The sequence below is a fragment of the Aegilops tauschii genome, chromosome 6, assembly GCF_002575655.3.
Source record: "Aegilops tauschii subsp. strangulata cultivar AL8/78 chromosome 6, Aet v6.0, whole genome shotgun sequence".
Classification (NCBI taxonomy): Eukaryota; Viridiplantae; Streptophyta; class Magnoliopsida; order Poales; family Poaceae; genus Aegilops; species Aegilops tauschii.
Window position 1 is genome coordinate 159,083,611 of NC_053040.3, and position 9,561 is coordinate 159,093,171.

General features: G+C 42.4%; 1 long non-coding RNA gene across 1 annotated transcript; it reads left to right on the forward strand.

Annotated features, from left to right (window-relative positions):
• The first annotated feature begins 982 nt into the window (after nucleotides 1–982).
• On the forward strand, nucleotides 983–7,113 carry LOC120966334 (uncharacterized). The gene is made up of 3 exons (XR_005759821.2): nucleotides 983–1,383; nucleotides 5,860–5,904; nucleotides 6,590–7,113. It is a non-coding gene; the product is annotated as an uncharacterized lncRNA (long non-coding RNA).
• Nucleotides 7,114–9,561: the final 2,448 nt, after the last annotated feature.

The window sequence follows — 9,561 nt, forward strand, 5'->3', positions numbered from 1 at the left end:
GCAGGATTGAAGCTCTCCTTTCCATGGCCATTGAAGCTTTTTCCAAGGTTGAAGCTTTTCACAGACGGTTGAAGCTTTTTCAACAAAATCAGATTATGGATCCAGCAAAATTAGATTATGGTTCCAGCAAAATTAGATTATGGTTCCAGCAAAAAATGAGATGGTTTCAGCAAAAACATTGATATGCTTGTCACAAAAAAATTACATGGATCCAGCAAAATCAGATTATGGTTCCAGCAAAAAAACACAAATGCAGCAAAAATCACCGTGGTCGTAGATTTTTGGGTGGTTGGGTGGTAGCAAAACATGGTCTGGTTCCAGCAAAATCAAAGTATGAATGTAGCAAAAACCTCCAACGGTAGTAGCAAAAGCCTGCTACGGTTGCAGCAAAAAAATCATTGTCGTCCTCACGAGGTCGTAGCTTTGCCTGATGGATGTAGCAAAAAGCTTTGCCGGTAGTAGCAAAATCCAAAACGGTTGCAGCTTTCCCTTGTTGTGCAGTGCCATTGAAGTTTTCTATGTCTATGGTTGAAACTTTTTTCAACGGCTGTTGAAGCTTTTCTAAGTGACGGTTGCAACACTTGTATATCCGGGAGGATCCGGGCATGGCTGCAGGCAGCCATGGCGGCCGGCGAGGGAGCGCTTCACCGCCGACGATGCGCGCGCGTGAAGACTGTAGGTAGGGGTGGACGTGTCGTGCACGTGGGGAAATCGTCGGCCGTGCAGTGGACGGCGGCCCTCGCCGGCGAGATTGGGCTGCCGCGGGTAGAGGATCGATGCGGGGGGTAGCCGGCGGCCTTGCCGGCAAGATTGGGCTGCAGCGGGGTGGGGGCGCGATGCGGGGGTGGACGGCGGCCTCGCCTGCGAGATTAGGCTGCAGCAGATAAGGGACGGATGAAGATCTCGTCGACACAGGAGCGCGGGGTAGCGGGCGACCGGCCGAAAGCTTCGGCCGGCGCACCGTCTCCAAACGTTTCCCTTTCTCTTTTCCTAAATCTTGCTTCTCACTCAAAAATTGCTGCTGCTGGATATCTCCCATCAGCTTTCTTTGCTGATTCACTTCATGGAGCTTTATCTTCCTCACCTGGAGCCACCCCCGCAGCTGTCAGCATGGACGGCGGCTTGTCTGTGTCCTCAGACGCCTCTTCGGTCGCCTAGGCTTGTAAAGGGCGGCGGTGGCGTCCGTGCAGTTTCTTTGGTCGTTGTTTTCACCTCCTGCGGACCTGCAGCCCTATTGCATCTAGCTTGAGTATGAGATTGTTAGCTATGTTTTCTTTCACAAGTGCACAAAGCAGACACATCGTTTCTATTTCTGTTCGAGGTAGCCCGGCACATCATCCTCATCCTTCATAGCGGTAACATTCTTCAAAGTTCGACCTGAAGGTCTCTATTTTTCCTTTTCCGACTCTGTAATTTATCCCCTTTTCCTTTTCCTTTTCCTATGGTTGTCCGGTTGAACCAATATAATGTAATCAATGAAATGACTTTTAGTGGTAAACGTTTCATAATTTTTCTTTCTAATCTCGGGAAAACATATGATTTTTTTTAAGTGATCTATAACTGTTGAATGAGGTAGTACATAGTAGCTAGTAATAAGTTCATGAAAATTTTAAAATGTACTTATATGTATGAGCAGACATACCAATCAAAATTAGTACTATATCGGCATATTAATTTATATTAATCCAAATTAGAACACAGAATGGAACTTTGTGTTTATCTTAGAAACAATATAAGAAATTGTGTACTTTTGACCTCACTGTTTGATTTGTTTCTTTTCATAACTCTTTGCGGTTTCTTGTCGGTAGGCCTTTTGACATCTTTACTCCTAATGGACGAGTTGGTGAATCGTCTCCATGGTTTATTTTCGCTGGGTTTTTTTCGTCTCTCCTCCCACCACCCCCTCCCACCCTGATCCGCGGTTTATTTTCGCAGGTTTTTTTGTCTCCTCCCACCACCCCCTCCCACCCTGGTCCATCGATTTATTTTTCTCTCCACTCTTTATTACAACCAGAACTTTCCTAACGTATAACAAATCACGGCTCTAACTTCCTTAAATTATGCAAATCAATTGATTCCTTTTATTGGTTCAATTTGTCTTAGGAAACAAATAACAGATTTTCAGGAAACAAATAATACATTTTAATCTAACTTCTTTAAATTATGCAAATCAATCGATTCCTTTTATTGGTTCAATTTGTTTTAGGAAACAAATAACAGATTTTCAGGAAACAAATAATACATTTTAATCTAACTTCCTTAAATTATGCAAATCAATCGATTCTTTTTATTGGTTCAGTTTGTCTTAGGAAACAAATAACAGATTTTCGGAAAACAAATAATACATTTTAATCTAACTTTCCTAACTTATCTAAATCAATCGATTTCTCTTATTAGTGAAATTTGTTTTAGGAAACAAATAACAGACATGTCACAACTTTCCTTCCAATAAATAGTTTCTTAACATTTGCAAACTTTCCTAATCAGACACGTCACAAACGGGCAGGTACTGATATCACGTTACCAAACAATAAAACCCCATTTGCATAAAAATGCGTTCAAAAATCCTAACTTTCCTAAATTTTTACCTTTCCTTGATAACAATCAATATTTCCTATGTTTTCCACCTATTGAAGGAAATCACCCCTCCATCGATATTAGCATTTTTTTGAACTGAGATCTTCGGGTTATGAATTTTTTTTTGCGATTCTTTCCAATTGTGACCTCTCCTTCCACAATCAGGTGACACCGCCCCAGACCTCCTGCCTCTCCACACCTTCTCCGCCACCTCCTTCTCGTACTCCATTAACAATCCCTCCGCCACATTTGTCCATGGCGGTGTCGAGGGCATGGCGCAGCAGCGTACCAGCGGTAGAGCAGCGCATAGTAGCAGGAAGCAACACGTAGCAGGCGAGGCGAGCGGCCAACGGTGGAGCGCAGAGATGCGGCCGGCGTGGCTGGGGGGGCGGCCGGCAGAAGATGGCCACGACTGGAGGCGGCGCGAGGCAGGGGCGCAACAGCGGGGCGAGCGAAGGGATAGGCGGCAGCAGACGGGGCGAGCGCAGCCAGCGAGAGTGTGGCGCGCGGCCAGGGTGTGTGTCGCGCGGGGCACAGTGGTGCGGTGGCTGCGGCGAGCGTGACGGCAGCGGCGGGCGCGACCGACGCGGTGTAGCACGGGCGTGGGCATGGAGAGGGAGTGGCCCCGCGGGCGCGGAAGAAGAGCGGCAGACTCGGGCATGGGCGTGCATAGGAGCGGGCATGTGCCACAGGGTCAATCCGAGGAGCTCGGTGGCTACCCCTGCAATGGCCATGGCGGACGGCGGTTCTCGGCCACGGCGAAATACCTAACGAGAGCAAACGAGAGGGGAAACAGGGGAAAGGCAAGAGGAGATCATGGCGGTGTCAATGGCGCCCTAGGGGAAGACATGGGAGCTCGGGGCGGCGCGGATTGAACAGCAATGTCGCGGTGGCCCAAGGTTGAGGAAGACGGCAGCGACGTCGATGCGGGGGTGCTGGACTTGATCTCGTTGGCGCAGACGAAGTAGCAAAGGCGTTCGGAGCTCCTCGACAAGCTTCTAGCCCGCAGGGAGGGCAGTGGCCATGTGGACGGGGTCGGTCATGGTGGCCGTGGCGTCTAACTTCGTCCAGATCGACGGGGTCGAGCGAGCGAGGAGGAGAAGTGGATTTGGGAGGGGGCGTCGAGGAGGAGTGAGGTCATGGGGCAGGGAAGGAAGGGCGTCACCCTTATCCATTCCCCTTCGATGCCAGCGAGGTGGTTGGGCAGGAGCCCGGCTCTGTAGCGACGCGGCTCGGGGAACAGGAGAAGACGACCACGCGGGGACTGGACCGCTGAGCCGGTTCGATGGCAAGGCCCGGGGGGCAGGGCGAATCCCCTTTTACATCGTCCTTTTGGTTTTTCAATGTATTAGAATCTGTCCCTCCTTTTTAACACCGTTTTCTATTTATTCTTATCAACTAAATGATCTCTACTCCTAATGTCTCAGTTGGTAGTCTCCGTTCCGGGTTTATTTTCGTCCCACCTCCCGAGTGAGGGCGAGGGGGAGAGAGAGTGAGGAAGAGGGAGGGAGAGGGTGTGTGTGTGAGAATTTGATGGTAAAAAAGGTTGTCAATGTCACTTAATATGTATGAGAATATTAACTATAATATTAACATAATTGATATTGAACTTTTAAAGTTAATGTGGCCCCGTTGCAACGCATAGGCGTTCTTTTAGTGTGTATAGTTTTGTTCGCAATCTTTATCTGAATCATCCTCTATGGTAATTATATCTGAACCTATAGCTCAAATGTTCCGTACCTCCTTGTCAAATAGATTTTCCAGTTTTTTGTCGGTGATATCATAAAATAATAGTAGTATTAATATACACAGAAGAGGGAAAGTAATTTGAACGAATACCTATCGAACAGATTGTTCTCTATAAGAACTTTTTGTTATTTCGCGAAGCCTTTCTTTTCGAATCATGTTTACATCTCTTACATTTTGTCTCTTGTTTTTATCTTCTGCAAAACAGTTTTTTGGCTCTGCCTGTGTGGTTTGTGATGTCATAAATAAATACGTTGTAGAAACTATTAATGCATATACAGGGTGACAATGTTTTCAATCAGGAGCTTCAATTTTAACAATTGGTTTTCTGCTATTTCTGGAAGCAAACATTGACACATCTTTTTCATATCTTTTGCGAGACTTCTGTCTCTTTGTCCTCCATTGTTGTTTTTTATAAAAATGAAATTATATTTTAATATTTTAAAGAAAAATGTGTACACTTGTGACAGCAAAACCATTAATTAGTGGCAATACCTCATTATCTGACTTCTGCGTAATAGAATTTGAAGAACCTTGTGTATCTTGCCTTTCCTGTATGCCCTATAAAGAACGTACTGACTTTATAATTTTATAAACCATTTAAAATAATGAAATGTGCATGTGCAGGCCTCTTCAACTATTTCATTTGAATATTCCATCTCAAGTTTATTGTCAACTTCAAAAGTGACGCTCGCTTTAAAATATTCCATGCACTCTTGTAGTTATTCCTTGAATATCAAATAGCCAACTATAGCCCCCGCTATAGCTGATGTGAAGGACCGCTACTATTTGGCATAGCCCGCTATTTGATAGATTGGTTCATACCTGAGCACTGTTTATCAATATTCACCCTACTCTACAGGGTATCACTATCAGCAAATTCAAAGTGGTAGTCCAAAAACTTGGATTTTCCTCCATCCACTTCCTTCACTGTTGTATAAAGAAGAAACTAATTTTGAGATTGTTCTTCAATGGTCATTATTTTTCATACTTATAGACTTTGAAGGTCTTAGTTATGTAGATGGAGTCCTCTTTAATTTTTGCTTTAAATTTATTGACCAGTTTGCTCCCAATAGAAGCATGGATCACATTGCCCTACATAGAGAGAAAACATGAGCAAACTTTGGAAAAGAAAACTGAAGAGACATTATAAATGTAATACTTGCACCTTTTTATCTAATAAAATCAATCAGTGCTAATGAGTTCATTAGTCAATAAGTTAATTACTTAATTGTGTCGCAAAGTCTTAAAACTTTGATTGTCCATGTCTCGTTTCTGTAGTCAATACATTCAATGGTGTAGGTGCCATATTCTTTGAGGCCCTACAAATATAAGAACAAAATGTTGATTAGTAAAGTAAGTACCATAATGCCATGCAAGCTTTATAAATGCAAAAAACAATTTGTTGCAACTGCCTCCAGTGATTGTGTGACAACAAAATAGATTGAAGATTTTTAAACTGGAATAGATATATGAAATCATAGTAGATGAATAAATACAATTTTATTGATAGCTGGTCTGAAATTTTTGTTTCAGATGAAGTTGTTGGCATTACAACAGGAACCCACTATCGAATTTGAGGTTGGTCAAATATGAAAACCATATATATATATATTTCTCTATATTGCAGCAAGCAACCCCATTCGTTTCTGTTATAGTTGTAGTATGGATCTAGTCTTCTAGAGTATATTATCTTAACATGAATACACTGGAACCAACATCCATGGCATCAACTTTCTGTAGATGAACAAAAGTATGAACGTGCAACCATTAAGATAGGAACCCATACCTATAGAATTGCATTCCTTAATGTAGAATACACTTCATAGTTTCTTTCTTTTCTACATAACAAACCTTGTGAGGTAACATGTCTAATCATTTAAGATTAGCACTGCCTACAGTACAATTGAAGTATTATTGATCCATTAAGAGGTCTGATCTATAATATGGAAACCATCTGATGCACCATATATGTTACTCTATGTCGCAGCAGGCAATCCCACTTGTTTCTATTATAGTTGTAGTATAATTCTAATTTGTGGTATACTACCTTAACGTGAATACATTGGATGCACCATCCATGACATCAGCCTTCTCTAGATGAGTAAAAGCATGAACACTACACCATTAAGATAGGAACCCACACATATAGAATTCTACATAATCAACCTTCTGAGGTAACATGTGAATCTTTTTGGATGAGCGATGCTTGAGCATAATTGAACTATAATTGATCCATTAACATGTCTGATCTATTTTTTTGCAGATTGTACTTACTTGATATGGTCTGACTGCTCGACGGAGCTCGCTTGTGCCCGCTGGAGGAAGACAATTCTGAAGTGCCACTGGTTGGGGGAAGTTGACCTCAAAGTGTTGTTCGTCGGAGGAAGATAATGTAGAAATTGTACCCTAAAACCTAGAGGACAATGAGCCTCCGAGGCTTTGCAGATTGAACTTACTTGATATGGTCTGATTGCTCGACGGAGCTGACTTGTGCCCGCTGGAGGAAGACAATTCTGAAGTGCCACTGGTTCGGGGAAGTTGACCTCAAAGTGTTGTTCGCCGGAGGAAGATGATGTAGAAATTGTACCCTAAAACCTAGAGGACAATGAACCTCTGAGGCCGTGGAAGCATTGCATGGGGAAGGTAGTCTAGGGATGGCTGAGTTTACCAAGTTTGCACGATGGAAAGAGAGATATTTTGTTTGCAGAGATTGAATCTTTGTACATTATTGATGATAGTTTGGATTTGTTTGGGGATATTGTACATGCATGCGTCAGTTTTTTTGGAATGGTCTCATCGCTCATGGTATGGTATGGTATAATCTATACGTGTGGGAGATGCAAAAACTGGTACAATCTATACGTGTGGGGGATGCAAAAAAAATTGTACGTGGGATGGCCCAACATGTATGCGTTTGTTTAACATTGTATGTTTTTTTTTTGTTGAATGTCCAACCTGGGATCATGAAATCTGATCCCTCATGGGGTGGTCTTGCCTGGGGTTCGTGAAATTGAACCTGAAGTCTTTATCCCATGGTATGGTCCCACCTGGTTTATGAAGATCTAACGGTTGTACTTTGTTGACGGTGAATACGCACACCGAATTAAAGGTCGGATATTTCTAATTATTGTGGAATTTTCTAAGCTAATTATCTTTATTCTGGTAACCCCATCAAGTACTTTTTAATATAAATAGATTAGTGTCTGTGCCAAGTAAAACCTTTCGGATGGTTTGGATGATAGTTGACTTGATTCTGTTAGAAAAAAGAAACTTTTGCCCCTACTTCTGGAATTTTGTAAATTCACATAAACGTGTTTTTGCTCTGAATTTTTTACACATACACTGGTGCGCGTCGGTCCTAAACAAATGGTTTTTAATCCCTTTCCGCGACGGCATTTGGAACCGTCTCCAAGTGAGTGTGGGCGATAGGGGGGTCCTTCCCACATGACCCTGAAACCGTCGGGGATAGGGCCCCTACAGTACTCTTACTCGTTTCTGCTCGCATTGCCATCGCAGTCGGTATTCGGTGGTGCTACGTTTATGATGCGTGGCCCATCACAAACGGTTCACTATTATAGAACGTGTATGATGCGCGGCCCATCACAAACAGTTTACCGTTAAGAAGATTAGTTAATCGTCGTACGAGTGTCGGACAGGATTACGAAATGTCGGACCGTCGTAACATCGTCATACACGACAACTACCGCACACGCTATTCCCTGGAGAAACGTTTACGATGCATACTTCATCAGAAACAGTTCATGGTTGCAAATCGTGTACGATAAGGCAACTAACACAAACGTTTAGTTTGCCCGCACAATTTGTGATATTGTCTGACATCGCACACGTTTTGCAAATGGCAATCGTGTGCATGGTTGCACACGTTTCCTCTCTGTGAACCGTCTCGGATTATGGTGCATATCGCAAACATTTGTGTTTTAACAACCGTGTGTGCCGTAACAACCTGGAGAGCGTAATTTCACCGTAATTTAATTGTTGCTTTTCCAAATTGTACCGGATTTGGATTTGAATTTGAATGTATGCTACAGCTTTATTCATATCCATCAGGTTCAAACAACCAATGTATTATTCAATTCATAGGTACATATGTTCAAGAATTACATAAGAACCAAATAAAGAATGATGAACCACAGTTGTATACTTGTACTATTAAAGACGGTAAAGAAAGAGGCGAAATATATTCTGGTTGCTGAACAAGGTGAAGCAAAATGCCCATATTGTGCCCTCCTCCATGCAAAAGGCACGCACGACTCTAGTCCAACCCCTTGTGATGGCCGACCGCCCATCCTTCACGGTCTTCATGAAAACATCTAGATAATCATCGTGTTCTGGTAGAAATACTTTAACCTTTGCATGCCCACCAATCATGTAGTTTGAGAGGTAATCTTGAGTAAACTGCTTTGGCAACCACTGCAAAAAAAAAAAGATTCAGACATTGTCATCTAACACATCTCATTATGGCCAGTAAAAAGAAGGCTGCAGAGTTCTTACTTACCATCCTGCAGTTCGATGTTGTCTTGGATAAAGTGCAAAAAATAGTTTAATTGCCATCTTTGGACTCATTTTACTAACAATCTTTGTCAGCTTCCTCACTTGATGCTGGTTCATCGATATCTCATTGCCCCATACGCAGAAAGAGTCGAAACGCGGATCTTTACCAATGACATATGTACCTAAAAGCACCAAGTTAATATTAGAAGCTAAACAGCAATTGCACAATGATGTAGTACAACACTCTTTTATAATATGTCTATATGCATCCGTATGTGGTAGTCCATTTAAAATCTCTAAAAAGACAAATATTTAGGAACGGAGGGAGTATCTTATAACATCCAATATACTCACATATTAGATGAATTAACATCTTATATTATGGGCTGGAAGGAGTTTAGTTCATTCTTACAAATTATTGGCTGATTAACTGCTGCTGTATCCATGGGTTACAGTTAGTTTGAGCTAGTTCGGGCTCAAATGGCCCTAAAGTATATCTAAACATGAGGGCTAGTTTGAGCTAGTTGTATCTATAACCCACCCAAAAAAACTATCCAACCTAAGAGGTGCTAATTGGAGTTAGTTCTCCTAGTGCATTTATTGTCAATCTAACCCTGTCATCCAAACAACTCTTTGGATGGAGTTAGTTCAGGGTTAGTAATGAGTTAGAAACGAACTCTAACCTCTAGCTAAGTTGAGTATCCAAATAGGGCTGTGTTGTTG